This window comes from Gorilla gorilla, chromosome 6 (assembly GCF_029281585.2).
Source record: "Gorilla gorilla gorilla isolate KB3781 chromosome 6, NHGRI_mGorGor1-v2.1_pri, whole genome shotgun sequence".
NCBI lineage: Eukaryota > Metazoa > Chordata > Mammalia > Primates > Hominidae > Gorilla > Gorilla gorilla.
Window position 1 is genome coordinate 121,561,849 of NC_073230.2, and position 17,338 is coordinate 121,579,186.

The 17,338-nt window shown below is 39.6% G+C and overlaps 2 long non-coding RNA genes across 7 annotated transcripts in view; both read left to right on the forward strand.

Annotated features, from left to right (window-relative positions):
- The first annotated feature begins 2,581 nt into the window (after nt 1–2,581).
- Nucleotides 2,582–3,768, forward strand: LOC115935344 (uncharacterized). Its single transcript, XR_004071021.3, has 2 exons — nt 2,582–2,729; nt 3,527–3,768. It is a non-coding gene; the product is annotated as an uncharacterized lncRNA (long non-coding RNA).
- A 985-nt stretch (nt 3,769–4,753) lies between these two features.
- Nucleotides 4,754–17,338, forward strand: part of LOC129534600 (uncharacterized) — a 157,243-nt gene continuing 144,658 nt past the window's right edge. For 2 of the 6 annotated variants that reach the window (XR_010134739.1, XR_010134738.1), the window contains exons 1-2: nt 5,466–5,716; nt 15,655–15,762. This is a non-coding gene — a long non-coding RNA (uncharacterized lncRNA). Of the gene's footprint in view, nt 4,930–5,465; nt 5,717–15,654; nt 15,763–17,338 lie in introns of those variants that run through there. The other 4 variants (XR_010134736.1, XR_010134737.1, XR_010134741.1 and 1 more) reach the window with 3 other exon arrangements.

The window sequence follows — 17,338 nt, forward strand, 5'->3', positions numbered from 1 at the left end:
CAGGCTGGTCTCAAACTCCCGACCTCAGGTGATCCACCCGCCTCAGCCTCTCAAAGTGCTGGGATTACAGGTGTGAGCCACCATGCCAGGTCGTAGAGTTTTATTTCTGTTGTGATAATAGGCTGTCTGAACTGATATCCTGAGGGCTTACTGATGGCCATGCCTTGTCCTCAGTCTTATGGAGTGTTCTCATTTCTGATTCCTTGCTTTCTGGCTTCTTAGTTCGGGTTTGACTCCCCAGCTTTGGCCAGCCTTTTCACCCCTTAGCTTTCTTACTTACTCCTTATGAAAGGCTAAATGTTTTCCACATTTCAATCTCGAATGAGCCAAATACTCAGTGAGTTGCAAACATGGACCATATTATTTAACATCACATAGCCTTTTATTGAAATGCTTTTTTGACATTATGCCATCTGTTTACATGGATGAATGCAATAATAAATAGCTGCATAAAACATAAGCAAATATATTGTCCCACATCACTAATTGACTTTTCAAAGAGAACTCCTGGGAGAAATTTCTCTCAAATCTCCATGCCAGAAAAAAAAAAAAAGAGTTGTATTTGTTCTTAGTAATGGAAATGTTTTTATGCTATGTCTTTGTGACTTCTGTAACTATTAAGTGTCCATTCCTGTTTTTACTGCAACAAATGCAACCAAAATTTGTGGTTCATTTATAGCTTATCTGTGATTTTATCTTATTTTTTCCACCCCAATTTTATAATATCATTTTAACCTCGTGTGTGTCTATTAAATAAGCTGTCTTAAATTCTTTTTAGGAGAATCTATGATAAAACATAATCATAATTTAAAGGCTGCATTATTAATTTCCTGTGTAAGAGACTCTAATGTTGTATTAAGTGTTGCCTTTGCCATCTATGTCCAACATGAAACCTAACTTCTCCATCGTCTGCAGGAATGTTTACATTCCTGTTCACAAGCAATTGTGATCTAAGAGATATCAGTTATAGATATGAATCTACAAGTATTGGAGTCTGCCTGTTGAGGTTCCATTGAGTGTAAATTCAATCCTGTGGATCTGGAAAAGATTATGGGATATAAACAGATGGAACCAAGGGACAGAAGCCTGGGAAAAGTGATCAGGCCTGGAGATGCACAAGCAAGATTTTGGAGTTTACACCAAAGGTGATAGCGTTAGCAGTCATGGGAGATGTCTAGGGAGAGGTAAAAACAGAAGAGCACAGCTCTAAAGAAGCCCGGGGGGATCCTCTCCAGGAAGAGGAGGAGTTTGAAAAGGAAACTGAAACAAAGGGTAGGAGAAAATCAGGGTAGAAGCTGGAGTTCTAAAGGTGCAGACTTACTAGTATCAAAAGTAATGACGACCTCTTGAGCAATGGGCATAAAAACTACGAACTCCTTGGTTTGTTTATTCACTGGTGAATCCTGGGGGTAAGTTTGATAGAAAGAGGGAACAGAATCTAGATGGCAGAAGTTTTGGAGAGAATAGGTAGTGGTCAATGAAATGCAACGGAAACCATTCCCTCTGATTGCTTGTCAGTGTAAGATGGGCATGAAATTGGAGTGAACCCAGAGGGGAAGCAGGGTCAAGGGTTATTTTCCATTTTGTTTATTGGCTTTTGTTTTTCTTTTTCTCCAACCATGATTAAATTATGAACTTTGAGAGAAAAATGAGATTCTGAAGTTTGGGATGGAGGAAAATGGTAGAAAAGGATCAGAGAGAGAGCCTGGGAAGATGACAGTTTTTTTGAAGGCAGAAGTGGCATCTCTTCTGAAAGAAAAGATAGGAATGAATGAAGGTAAAGACAGATATTTTAATGTAAATATAAGGTGAGATGAAGGAATATAAAAGTGATGGCTCAATAGTTTCAGGAAAGTAAGAAGAAGGTTTTAAGTAATCGTGCAAATAAAGGAGAGAGGCGGGTTAGTCTTGATATAAACAGCCACCGTAGGGTGAGAGGAATCAAAAAGATTGATAACAAAACCCCCCAAAAGTGTGGAGAAAGGCAGTTCAACAGTTCCAGAAAGTCTGATGAAAATGTACCATGTTAAGACATTGTGCTAGACACAGGAGCAGAGAAGATACAGTCCCTTTCGTCATGGAAATCACACTTAGTGGGGGAGCAGCTACATGGGACAGAACCAGTTGACAGTAGATAAAAGTGAAATATTAGCATAGTCACAGGATGATTTTCAACAATGTTTGCCAGACTTAGAACAGGAGGAGAGGATGTTGAGTTGAGGGCTGTGAAGATTCAAGTCAGCTCCTGACCTTATGTTAGTATTAAGAGGGGCAGCATTGATCTTGGTGAACACGACGAGCAGTCCAGGAAAGGAGTACAAAGAATAAGGGCAAGCACTGGTCCTACGTGGAGGGTGTGAAAATGGTGTCAGGTGAAGAGGTATCACCTCCAACAGGACCATCAAGTTAGACATCTTTTAAGGGATAAGAGGTCCAGAGGTTAAGACCTGATGGTGGGTCACTGAGACACTGTGGAGGGAAATGGATAAGCCAGGAGTGTTGTGAAGATGTAATAAGGGCTGCACATGTCATAATGGGATCTAAACAAATAGGAGGTGTACAGGGCTTGTGGGGAGTTGGCTCCCCAGAAATCTGGGAAGACTTCTAACTGGAAGACTGGAAGACTTCTAACTGGAGATAATGCAGTAGAGATATGAGACTAGGAAGAAGCTTGTGGCTGATGATAAACATATGGGATCCTTCCAAAAAAAGGACGGCACTGAAGTTATGTGAATAATTTACTACCTCAAGGGCAATTCTCCCTGTCTCCTTTCTCTTTCTCTTGGGCCTGTTCTGGACATCGTGGTGATAAGTGCCTGTATTAGTGGAGGACAAGGGCAACACAGAAAATATCCACTCTCTTTTCTTCCTTTTTTCTCCTCTCTCTTCTCACCCTCCTTACTCTTCTCCCCTCTACCTTTTGATTTTTTCTTGTTCCTGAACATATAAGGAAGCTTACAAATTACATACAATGCATGGGTTTTTTAAAAGCGAAATAATTAGTAAGAAGATTCAGGCAGAGGAAAATCAGCTTAGAAAAAAGTAATTTGCAAGAGTGATGATGTTGTTTTCTAAAATGGCCCTGGGTGAGGTAACTGAAAGTGGAGGGTAGTAGAAGTCCTTGATGTGGATTTCAGGGAGGAATGGAATGGTATATATTGCCTCCTGAGAAACTGTGCCTAAGATTTATACCCCAGCGGCCCTCACCTGCCTGCAATGGCAGAACATCCAGCATGTATGATGTTCAGTACTGATCTTCTAGAAAGCCTAGCGTTGGGCTCTCTCGGGATTGTCCAATAATGCTAGGCTTATACAGTCCAAAGGGAGGTCAACTGCTTTTCTGCACCAAGTGAGGTGTACCTGCAGGCCCTGTCAGTCCCTTCTGAAATATATTTTTTAATCTGATTGAAAACTATTTTGCTACCATGGGCCATTCTCATCAACATTTTCCCACAAAGCTTTATATTTGAAGTCTATTGCGAGTAAGTATATCCTTGTTTTTGTTCATCTATCTGTTTATTTTTAGGAACTGAAGATGCTTATGAAGTCATTAGTATCATGGACTGTAAAAATCAAACACTGTGTAATTCTCAGAATACAACTAGACACTGCTCTCATGGGAAGGAGATTGAACTATGTGTCTTGCGTCTTGGAAAAAATGCAAAGCGACTCACTAACCATGAAGAAATAGCAAATTAGGAAGACAGGATGATCAGTTTCCTTGTCTTATTAAAAAATAAAGTCTGCTTTCTTTTCTCTCTCCTTTTATTCTCTAGTGACACATTTATTTATTGACAGTTTGGACAAAAGTTTATCAAGGAACTTTTCACGCTTAGGATGAATTACAACAAGAACCAACATTTCTTTAGTTCCAGCAGATGAGAGAATACATACCTGAGAAACCAAAAGAATAGCTGTCCTGTTTGGGTTGTAGGGGAAAGTTTTGGGAATTGTGAAGTAGAGGAGGGAAGGATCTGGGATGACAATTATAGTGTGAGATACATTGATAAGGGCAGATGTGAAAAGAGGTTATCAGGTTTTACTGTAGATTACAAATGGAGTTTTCCCTCAGTGTTTTGCAGGAGATTTTGGTAAAGAATTAGTTTTAAATGTTTATTTTTTGTTAAAATCTTTGATTGTAACATTTTAGCCCTTGCATTACTAAAGTGAATACTTTCTCCAGCTCTACCCAGACCAGACCTGAAAAGGTAGGAAAGTGATTCTTGGAGCCTGGGACTCCTTTCCATTGTTCTTGTCTTCTATTATGCCTATGATACCTGCAGCCCAGTACCTTTCCTCCACAGTTCTCTGATTCCACTATGCTAGCTTCCCTTTGAAACCGCTGTGTTAAATTTTTAGGAAAATACGGGATGATGGAACAATTCTAATTTGGATAGAAAAGAGTGCCTACCCACCCAGTAGTATCTGTATTTTATTATTTTTTCTTTTCTTTTTCTTTCTTTTTTTTTTTTGAGATGGAGTTTCACTCTTGTCGCCCATGTTGGCCACACCATCTTGGGTCTCACCATCTTGGCCAGGCTGGTCTGGAACTCCTGGCCTCAGGTGATTCACCCGCCTTGGACTCCCAAAGTGCTGGGATTACAGGCGTGAGCCACCGCGCCCAGCCTGCATTTTAAATAGGAAGCTTATTGCTAGTAGGTGAATTTCAGACTACATAACTAAAGAATTTAAGGCAGATATAGGAGGATCAGACAGGATTCTGGCTGGAAACTGATGAGACATTGGAAGAAGTTCACAATATAAGGGCGGGGCTCCGGCACTGAAGGAGGGGTCTGGAAGCGCTGTGGGCAGGAGCAACGAAGGGAAGAAAGGCTTCAACTGACCCCTCGACCTGAAGGCCCACAGCCGGGAACACCGGCAAGGAGAACACAAGAGAATGCACGGGAAAAACACAAGTCAAAAACAATGGTTTGTCTTTTATTATCATTAAGAAGATGGAGAAGGCCGGGCGCGGTGGCTCACGCCTGTAATCCCAGCACTTTGGGAGGCCGAGGCGGGCGGATCACGAGGTCAGGAGATCGAGACCACCGTGAAACCCCGTCTCTACTAAAAATACAAAACATTAGCAGGGCGCGGTGGTGGGTGCCTGTAGTCACAGCTACTCTGGAGGCTGAGGCAGGAGAATGGCGTGACCCGGAAGGCGGAGCTTGCAGGGAGCCGAGATCACGCCACTGCACTCCAGCCTGGGCGACAGAGCGACACTCCGTATCAAAAAAAAAAAAAAAAAAAAAAAAAAAGAAGATGGAGGAGCAGCAGTAAGACTTATCAGCGGAAATATTCGTACTGATGAGCATAGAGGAAGAGGTTTTGTTTGCCTGTTTAAGAATTCAGGGTGGCAGCAGCAGGCCCTGCCTTTGGGGTAGAGGTGGCCAGCTAGAAGGGCGTCGTACCTTCCCTGGGTCCCGCCCCTTCCCAGGTGAGCTGGGTCCCTTTGTGATGATGATGAAAATGCCTAGGAGGGGGATATGACAATGACTCGCTCCTACCCTCTACTCCAGTCCTCTTCACCCCAAGGTAGGCAGCTTCCCGCTCCTCGTCTTGGGACCTAAACCCAGGAAGTCAGATGTCCTTGTCTAGCAGGTCGCCTGGTTAGAGGCCGTGGACGAAGCAGTCCAGGCACAGCCAGCTGCAGGGCGCGGCCTCGGCGGCGCTGCTCGTGGCCCTGGTCAGTGAGCGCACGCACTCCTGGACTAAGGTAACCCGCGTGGAGGAGACCCAGCTCCCAGGTGGCCATCCCAGTTCCCACAAAGCCCTCCCTGACCTTTAGATCTGGAAATTGTAGCCCCAGTCCCCGGTCCCAACGTCGTGTGCTTTTTAAAAGGTGCATGAAAAACGTAGACTGTACTATAGATGCTTCTCATGCTATAAGTGCATCATTTCCTGTTGCTGTACTCAGTAATCCCTCCCCTCACAAATACCTAGGGCTGGTTGGTCTAGTTTTCCAATTGGTCTCCCAGTCTCAGGCTTGCTCTCAAATTCATTCTCCTTGCTTCCACTAGAGAGATGGGGAGAGGGAAGAGGGGAGGAAGGAGGGTGAAGCGGAGGGTGAGAAGAAGAGGGGAAGAGAGATGATTCTATGGCTTATCTATTTGTGTGTGTGTGGAGGGGGAACTGAATTTTAATTCATGTGTTTATGGATATGTAAACCCAAGCAAATAATTGAAACCAGTAACAACAGCAATAACAGAAACAACCAGGCAAAACGATTATTAAAACACTTGCAGTGCTTGCTTAATTGCCTATGTGAGATAGGTGCTATTAGTATCACCTGTGTACTGATGAAGAAACTGTGGCATCTGAAAGGTTGAATAACCTTCTTGGGATCATGCAGGTTGTAAAGGGTGATGCTGGGATTCAAATCCAAGCACGTAAGAAAGCAACCAGATACAAACTTGAGGCAACCTATCAAGACAAATGCTAGGTAGGGCAGGCTCATAGCAGGCAATACCAACAAGCTTGATTGAGCGAAAATTGGGAGTTCTTTAATTTCTATAGAAGTAGATGTGTTGCCTTTTAAGTGAAGTTGTAGTGTTAACGGAAAGGGGTCCCGATCCTGACCCCTTTCCACTTCTTGGATCTCACTCAAGAAAGAATTTGGGACGAATCCATAAAATGAAAGCAAGTTTATTAAGAGAGTAAAGAAATAAAATAATGGTTACTTCATAGCCATAGCAGCACTGAGGGCTGCTGGTTGGCTATTTTTATGGTTATTTCTTTATTATATCTAAATAAAGGGTGTATTATTCATGAATTTTCAGGTAAAGGGATGGGCTATTTCCAGAACTGAGGGTCTGTCTGCTTTTTAGATCAGATAGGATAACTTTGGAATGTTGCCATGGCATTTGTAAACTGTCATGGCGCTGGTGGGAGTGTCTTTTAGCTAATGCCATATAATTAGCGTATAATAAGCAGTGGAGGACGACCAGAGGTCACTGTCTTGATTTTGGTGGGTTTTGACTGGCTTCTTTACTGCATCCTGTTTTACCAGCAGGGTCTTTGTGACATGTATCTTGTGATACCAGTCCTGCTGACCTCCTGTTTCATCCTGTAACTAAGAATACCTAACCTCCTGGGAATGCAGCCCAGTAGGTCTCAGCTTTATTTTATTCAGTCCCTATTAGAGATGGAGTTGCTCTGGTTCAAATGCCTCTGACAGTAGGGAGCAGGAAATAACAGGAATTGAAGATAATATACAAACAGGAACCAATTTAAAAACACAGTCCCTATTTACAAATACGCTTTCAGTTTATAATATCTCCAATGGACTCAGTTAAAAATATAGATATTTTATGAGAGACTGCAATTCTTTTAAGAAAAGTATGTGCATTAGTATTAGAAAGACATCAATTGGAATGAATCTGGATCTAGTCATATTAAGATAAGACAGCGATGCCAAAAGGCTTTGAACTTAATCATGATACATTCAGTAGTGTGATGCTTTATTCTTGAGGTTAACAAACCAGAAAATAGAGTGCATATCAGTACATTTACCTGTGAATTTATGCTAATTGGTTGACCAAAATATATGTTAGGCAATGGTTGCTTATTTTCCAAGCAATGTTAAAGAACCTTAATAAAATGGATTTGAAATTCTCAGCTTAAAAAACAAACAAACAAACAAAAAATAACAAAAAAATCGCCATTATCGAGTTCCCATCTCCCTGAGCTGCATCCTGGAAGTCCCTGCCAGCTGAAAGATTTCTGAGAGGCTCTACCAGAACTAATTAGCTAAGCAGTCTGGGGCCACGCCACCACATCCCAGGAAACAGATATTGGAATCTTTGCTTTTTGAAAATCTTTGTTTTCTGAAAACAAGTAGCCATACTTGGATTTCAACTTAATTCAGTGAGTTTACTGGATATTTACTGTATTTTCTGCATGGTCTCAGTTTAAACACAAATCTGTATTTGGGAGTCTCCTGGTCTCAGTTACGTAGCAATACTATTTATGCTTCCATAATATAAATTATTTCATATAGTTGCCTGAGATAATGGGATAATGTTTTACCAATCAAATTGACAAAGATCATATTTAGTGCTGGTGATAGGGAGGAAAATTGGTATAAGTTTTCTAAAATCACATCAGTATGAATCAGGAAACTTTAAATGCTCTTAATTTTTTTTCACCATGTAAATAGATTTAATTAGTAAAAAATAACCTTTTTTAGTCACATGGTCTCATATGTAGCATCATGGCTACAATGGTAGTGCAAGTCCGGGGACAAAGAACTTTGAAAGGCTCTAGTGGTAGCCATCAGATCAGTCCTTTAAATGGTACAATTTTATTAGTAAAGATGTCACCTTTACTATAAAAAACTCAATTCTTTTCAATAACTAGGCAGAAGAGAGGCAGTGATATAGATAAGCCATATGAGCTATATCTATCTATATATATTACATATGTTACAAACCTCATAATTCCACTGCTAGTATTATACAAGAAGTAATTAGAAATATGGAAGAGATTAAGGTATATTTATTGTATTTTTTCCCTTTTAGTTGAAATTCTCTTGTATATGACCATATATGTTGGAGTTCCTCACTCTTCTCATTCTCCTCTTTTTCCAAAAGCCCCTTCATCTTGCCCATAACTTCAGTTATTTTCTGTCTATAGAGATTTGCAAATTTACCTCTCCTCTCACAGCACAGCCAAGAAACTAAATTGACACTTCTACTTGGATGTCTCAAAGACATTTCAAATTCAGTAGCCCAAAATTGAACTTAGGTTTTTCTATCTGGTCTGCTTCCAAGTTCCTATGAGGAAACAATGTCATTCCTGTACTAAAGATACTCAGTGACCTCCCATAGCTCTTAAAATAAGGCTTTGCCATGGTAATTATAAGGGTGAGTATCAAATTCTAGAAATTAATATGACCAAGCCAGGTAATTTGTTAAATGTCTTCCTTTAGGTTGTTGAATACCATACTAAACTGCTAGACATTCTAAAACAAGTAGAAATACACCAGATATCTGACCCCAACATTCTTTTAGCTCAATTGGTAATTTTTAACTTTCTTTCCAAAGAAACTTATTATGGGTAGTAAAAAGGTGATCCTTAAAACAGACTTGAGTTGGAATGAAAAGTGCAAAATGTATAATGATTTTCATTATTGAGTTTTATCAATGGTTATTATCCTAAGAAATATTTTCTCGTGGATATAAGGTAGAGTTCTTTTGTCTGTAACTCAGGAAAACCACTGGTACAGGATCAGAAATAGATGGGTTATTTAATTAGCATTCCTTAAATCTTTTGTGCAGCATTATTCTCTTGGATTCACCTTTGCAAAGAATTGAACAAAATAGAAGCCAAAGAAGTAGACAGAAAATAAATCAATCCACTCTGCTCAAAGAGCACACAGTCTAATGAAGATGATGAACATGAAGTCAACTTTGTAGTGTTGAGAGCACTGGTTCTCCAGAGCAGCACTTCTCATCAGGGGCTGCACGTTAGACTTACCTGGGGAGTATACATAAGTTCAGATGCCCAAGCTGTACTTCAGAATCTCTGGAGGTATGATCCACAATGTGCATTTTTTTTTTTTTTTTTTTTGAGACGGAGTCTCACTCTGTCACCCAGGCTGGAGTGCAGTGGTGCGATCTCAGCTTACTGCAACCTCCACCTCCTGGGTTCCAGCGATTCTCCAGCCTCAGCCTCCTGAGTAGCTGGGATTACAGGCACATGCCACCACGCCCAGCTAATTTTTGTATTTTTTAGTAGAGACAGGGTTTCGCCATGTTGGCCAGGCTGGTCTCAAACTCCTGACCTCAGGTGATCCACCCACCTTGGCGTCCCAGAGTGCTGGGATTACAGGGGTGAACCACCATGCCCGGCCCACAATGTACATTTTTAAAAGCTCCCCAGGTGATTTCAATGAGCAGTAAAGTTGGAGAGTTAAGTATGAATGCATCACTTTGTTAATGAATTTCTTTCTTTTAAACCTTGTTAGCCTTAGAGCTGAGCCTGAGTTTAAAACAAATGCAGATTTTATCTTAATTTTAAAAATATTTTAACTTTTATTTTACATTCAGGGGTACATATACAGGTTTGCTATATAGGTGAACTTGTGACCTGGGGATCTAGTGTACAGATTATTTTGTCACCCAGATACTAAGCCTAGTACCCAACAGTTATTTATCCTGAACCTGTATTAGTCCATTTTTATGCTGCTGTGAAGACATACCCGAGACTGGGTAACTTATAAAGAAAAGAGGTTTAATTGACTCGCAGTTCTACATGGCTAGGGAGGCTTCAGGAAACAATCATGGTGGAAGGTGAAACAGGCACATCTTACATGGTGGCAGGCAAGAGAAGTTAGAACCAAGGGAAAGGGGAAGCCCCTTATAAAACCATCAGATCTCATGAGAACTCACTCACTATCACAAGAATGGTATAGGGGAAACTGCCCTCATGATTCAATTATCTCTACCTGGTCCTGCCCATGACATATGGGGATTATTACAATTTAGGGTGAGATGTGGGTGGGGACACAGAACCAAACCATATCAGAACCTCTCCCTCCTCCCACCCTCCACTCTCAAGTAGGTCCCAGTGTCTGTTGTTCCTTTCTATCTGTCCATGTGTTCTCATTATTTAGCTCTAACTTATAAGTGAAAATATGTGATATATGGTTTTCTGTTTCTGTGTTAGTTTGCCAAGGATAATGGCCTCAAGCTCCATCCATGCTTCTGCAAATGACCTAATCTCATTCTTTTTTATGGCTGCATAGTATTCATGGTATATATGCACCACATTTTCTTTATTCAGTCCACATTTAGGTTGATTCCATGTCTTTGCTATTGTGAATAGTGCTGCAAAGAACGTACGCATCCATGTGTCTTTATGGTAGAATGATTTATATTCCTCTGGGCATATACCCAATAAAGGGATTGCTGGGTCAAATGGTAGTTCTGTTTTTAGTTCTTTGAGGAATCACCACACTGCTTTCCACAATGGTTGAACAAATGCAGATTTTAATGTGGGGATCACAGAAGCAAATTTGAAGTTCTTTTAATACTGTTTCACTGACTGAGAAGGGCAAGAATGAGGAACCAAGATGGTGTGACTTTTAGACAATGCAGCAATATGTAAAAATTTCTTAATTGACTTTGATACTTCATAGCCTAATTTCTTCTTCTTTTTTTTTTTTGACAGAGTCTCGCTCTGTCGCCCAGGCTGGAGTGTAGTGGCACAATCTCGGCTCACTGCAAGCTCCGCCTCCTGAGGTCACGCCATTCTCCTGCCTCAGCCTCCTGAGTAGCTGGGACTACAGGCGCCCATCACCATGCCCGGCTAATTTTTTGTATTTTTAGTAGAGAGGGGGTTTCACTGTGTTAGCCAGGATTGTCTCGATCTCCTGACTTTGTGATCCACCTGCCTCGGCCTCCCAAAGTGCTGGGATTACAGGCATGAGCCACCGTGCTCGGCTCATAGCCTAATTTCTTGGACTAGGGGCAGGAAACATCTGAGAAAACAAATTTCTTTTGTGGCAGTCTCCAGAAACATGCTTGTCAGCATGCCTGGAAACCTGAGTGTGAAAAGAAGTCCTGCCATAGCCTGTTGGCTTTCTTGTGGGGCACTAGAGCATTGATTGCAGAAGCACTCACTTTTTTTTTTTTTTTTTTGGTTCAGGTAATTTTTATGTATTCACATATTAGGATGCTATAGTTCCTTGATTAACTTATTTTTTCCTCTTAAATATATGACAGATATAGGAGCAAAGCTACAAGTGCTTAAATGTATACTTTGAGAGTTGGTCCTTAGTATCTTCTGCGATGATACCCTTTGTTTTACCAATCAGCACCTCCCTTAGCATCTTAGTGATTCACATCCTCCTCAGAAAGCCACCCCACCCATTCTGAGCTCCACAGCAGAGTGGGGTTTTCATGGTTCTGATATATGACTGATATTCAAAAGCTCACCAGAACCAACTATGCCTTAAAGCAGAAATTAGCCCTGAGGCATTCTCAAGTTAAGACCCTTCTGCTCCTACTACTATCAAATTGGGTTTAAGTAATTTTAACAAATCATCTTCTAAACCATTAATTACTGATACTTATTAATTGGAGGTTTTGAATTTCCTTACCTTTATAAAATATCATCAATTTTATTGATTTCACTTTTTTAGGAAAGAATAACAAACCTATCTACATTTATGAAGCAGCACATATTTAGAGGATTTTTTAACTGTGCTGAAGCTATAGTTTTAGTTAGTGAAATGTAATTCACTTTGCAAATAATTTGTTCTTATAAATATTGTTCCAAGTATGTTGGTGGCACCGATACCTGATGGAGATATAAGGCAGAAAAAATGGTGTTATGCTTTAATGGAAGAGATTGTTAGCTTGTTAGCCAAAATTATTTTAAATAGTATTACCAAACCCATCTTGGGCCTGACCACCATTTGAATAAATATTTACACTTGAAGAAACCCTGCTTGTTAAATTGTAGGTCAGATTTAGAGTCTTGCAACCTGGTTTTCTGTTCCTGACAGCGATAAATAATATTTTTCAGGGGTCATGGTTGCATTTCATGATACCCCCCAGACTAAGCTGTTACTCAGACATTCCTACCTTTCTTAGCTTTGGTTATAAATTTATCATAAATTTCTCTAAGCATTTTAAAAATCAGTTTTATCATGGACTATAAGTTATAGTGTGGGCAATTAAAACGTAGAAATAGGCTGGGCGTGGTGGCTCACGCCTGTAATCCCAGCACTTTGGAAGGCCGAGGCGGGCAGATCACGAGGTCAGCAGATTGAGACCATCTTGGCTAACACGGTGAAACCCGGTCTCTACTAAAAAAAAAAAAAAAAAAAAAATTAACTGGGCATGGTGGCGGGTGCCTGTAGTCCCAGCTACTTGGGAGGCTGAGGCGGGAGAATGGCGTGAACCTGGGAGGCGGAGCTTGCAGTGAGCCGAGATTGCGTCACTGCACTCCAGCCTGGGCGACAGAGGGAGACTCTGTCTCAAAAAAAAAAAAAGTAGAACTAATAGGTTTTTTATGTGTCAGCATTTTTCCTGGGATTTATATGACCTCTAAACACACATTCCATGATATAATGAATTACTTTTTAAAATTTTATTTTTATCTGAGTAATATATAAACATAGTGTTTTAAGGAAAAAAGTAGCCCTCAGATATACCCCATCCCCCTGATTCCTGCTTCTAGTCTGTTTTCTGTTAGTTCTTACCCCTGTATTTCTCAATAACTTATGTTTATTGCTACTTCCTGGCCTTTTTGTTATAAGTATTACATATTAGCTTTCTATCCTGGGAGATGATGATTTAGCATTCTTATATCATCTCTCTCAGACACAGAATGTCACACACATACACACACGCATACACACTCCCAACTGCATAGATGCTTCCCCTCCTCCATTCTTTTTATCCTGCTATTTCACAACTTTTGGTTAAGTCCATATTCAGTGTTTATATCATCATGACACAATTATTATGAACCACATGTAGTGTATCATTATTATATTTCCTTATGGCTTTTCCTTAAGTTAACCATACGTTGATGGTTTTTTGTTTTTTGTTTTGCTTACCTGGTTAGCTATTATTTACTCAACACTTAGCTTATGACAAACACTGTGCTAAACACTTCACAATATATTAACAGTTAGCACTTATGAGGTAAATATCATTATCACCCTCATGTTTACAAATGTAACTGAGACAGAGAGGTTGAATAAGTTGCCAGATCGCAAAGCTAGTAGATGACTAGCTTATGATTTGAACCTAAGCAATTTGACTCCTCCTTAACCACAGCAGAATACAAAGAAATGTCCAAAGTTTTTGAGGCTAGTTTCTTAAGAGAAGATCAGTGTTATGAATGAAGATGAAAAAACTGGAGATAGGACTTAGCCTGGATTTTTCTTGGCAAGTGGAGAAGGAAAGGAAATGATGAATTTGTTTTGGACATGTTAGAATGATGTGATGTCAGGATATGTAAATATTTATATAATAGTTGGGCGTATGTTAGGAAAGAAACTTGCACTGTGGGTAAGAGTTGGAGAATCTTTGACATAGAAAAGGTTGGCTATTAGATGAGAAAGTGTGATTTCTCCAAGCAAGTGAATGCACAGAAAGAAAAGCAGAAAAGATGGGGCTGAACTTTATGGTAAATATGAAGTTAAGGTGGGGGAAAAAGAAGAGAAGCTGAGGTCAGAGAGACAGTCAAAAAGGTAGGAGAATGAGAGAAGGGCTGAAATCCCAGCTAGAAAAGACTTTCCCCCAAAATTAACATAATACAAAGAGGGTTGTGTCCTTCAGAGAAATGGAGGAGGGTGATGAGCAAGAAGAAATCAATCTGGAGAAAAGGTGGTTATTGACAACCTCCACCACAAACTATTACAAATATTAAATATAAATAACAGGAGATAGTACTACACTCTATTTTGTCTTGTTTATAATTTTTTTCATGTCTGGTGTTTTGTTATTCATTTGTTTTTGGTAGATAGAAGGAATAAATTATTATTATTGTTTATCCAAATATTTCTGGGCCAAATCCCAGAAATCTGGCCAGAACTTAGGTACTGGCAAAGTCAGAGAACCACAGATCGTTAAAAATGAGAAGGACCTCAAGAGTTCATCCTGGTTTATTTCATTTTATTTATGGGGAAACTGAGTTTCAGAGTGGTTGAGTGACTTCTACTACTGAAGGCTCTTGAGATGGGCCTGGAGGTCTGATCTGAAACCAGGCCCCTGCTCTCATGTATCTCAATGTGGCTTTGAAACAGCAGGTACGTTCAACTAAAAGCCTTATGCTCCTTTCTGACTTTCATATATCTCAACTTGCGGATCCAATACTGCATCATGGAGGGATATCCTGGACCAGTAAAGAAGTTTTTAAAAATCCTTAATTGTTGAATCAGAAAACTGAACTGTGTCCAACTTGTTTGGTCCCACATTTTAGGTGCCTTGATGCCTCTTTTAAATGTAATGGGTAATAGGATCAGTAGTGTCAGAACAAAATACATACTTTTTTCTTTAAAGACTTTAAAATTGTGACATATAACTTGTAACATTGGAAAATATTGAAAATAATGGTGGTTGGGATTTTATGAATTCCTGTGTAATTTCTGTGCAGTTTAGCATATTACCATAGCATAGGCTGCTGGAGTCACATCTGTGATTTTCTACCTATGCTGCCTTTTTGGCTGCTGATGCATCTTTTTATTCATTGGGCAGAAGATTTGCTCTAATATGTTTAGGAAAGTAAGCTGACCAACCAAAAATTTCACCGTATCCAGGAACCCATAGGATGTGTCATCATTTCTAGAGGGAACTGTGAGCTGTATTCTTTTATAATATAAAAACGTGTGCCTGCCATTTCAAACTACTAAACATCTAGACTAGTGAGAGTTTGGACTGTCCTATACAAGGACCCATATATAAAGTGTGATCATAGAATCATGTGCTCATAGATTGCAGTCTGTGTCTTTGGACCGGTCCATTCTTAATGGCAGTGGGGAAATAAGGCAACTTACTCAACTTCATCCGCGACCTTACTAAAGTGGTAGAAAAAACTTCTATTTTACAGTTTAAACTTAGCCAAAAGCTTGTTACTTAAAAGCCAAAAAACAGACAAAAAAAGCTTAAGTACTTTGACACTGTTTTTATTTTTCAGCTCTATGCAACTCATTTTCATCTAGCATTACCTCTCCAAAACCTGAATATCCACAAGAAAGCCATACAGCAATTAACCAGTGTTGCAAGAACTGCTTCTGTAATAAAGGTAAACCTGGGAGCTATTGATTAGAATTTTCAAAAATGTGCAAGTGGTAGGATGATTCCAGGGCAGTGTGCGACTATGTATATCATGTAAATACACCAGCCTAGAAAACACAATGCATTGCTTGGTTTATATCAGGCAGTACCACAACCCATTTTTTTCTGAATATTTTTTGCTGCTTTCTGCTTTCCTTTTTTAACCCTTTTCTGATTGTAGAGATCGTATGTACTCATTGTTGAAAATAGGGAAAGTAAAAGAAGTACAAATCCCACTACCCACAGCGCCTTCTGCATTTTGTAAAGCTATGACAGCACTCTCAAATATGTAAGTGAAAGAGACTCTTGATAAAAATTGAATTTTACTTTCTCTTTGCCATTAAATTTTGTGTCTAACAGAATCAGCTTAGGGAGAAATTAGCCCTTCTGACTGTTCTTCAATGTCATTTTACTTACATAGTTTTTATTATTACTAATAATAAGCTTTCTGTCTGAGCACTTAGCATGTGTCAGGCAGAATGCTAAGAACTGCACATAAATGCTCTCACTTAGTGAAAAACCTAGGAGCCTGGCACTATCCCCAGCAATTGATTACCAATCATTTAGTGGGCTCAGAGTACTTATATAATGTGCCCAGGGTCATGTGGGAGATAGGATTCAACCCCAGCCCTCTGAAATCATCATACTACCTTAGTTATGAAAGGAATGGAGGGAAGGAGCTAATTTATTGAGATTCTCCATTAGGTAAGTAATTGTGCTGGACACGTTACATGCTGATAGTGTTCAATTCTCACAGCCTCACAAGGTAAATAATATTATTGCCACTTACAAATGTGGAAGGAAACTGAGGCTTAGTGGGACTAAATATTTTATTAAAAGTCACACAGCTGATAAGTGGGGAAGCTAGAAAAATGACTTTGCTTTGTTTCTTTCCAAAGCTGTCATTTCTACTTGACCACATGAGAAATTTTTTTTTTTTACATCTCTTTCCCCCACCTGACTTCATAAGATCAAAATGTGTTGCCCATTTTGGTAAATTTTTACAAGACAATGCACAAATTGGATTTGAAGGCTTTTTCAATGAAAGAATGAATCTATAGATTCATGCTAATCTTGGACTAATGTCCAGCTTAGGGGATTTCACCAGAGACTCAGCATGATGCCTCAAGATTATACTGAATGCATAATCTGATGTCTCAATATTTTAATGTTTAATCTCAAAATAGCGTGGATTTGACAGTCTAGCTTAAAAGAGATAGCATTTTAAAAAATGTATGGAGGAATTCAAGCATATTGCTAAAGTTTTCCCAATCAAAGTGTTCTCTCATTTACCAGTTAAATAACAAATGAAAAAATAAACGGGTCTGTCGTCACTTAGAATATGTGTTTGCCCATAAAAACAACTTTAAAGAAATTATAAATAGCTTAGAAAAATGATATAAGAAAGCTAGGTTAGTAGCAGTTACTATAGATTATTTATTCAACAAATATGAGGGAAAGAAGTGTGGTGTGTAGGGGGAGATGATTCCAATAATGAGGACAGAGGAGCTCTCCTTGTAAAATGGAAGCTGTAATTCCTGCCT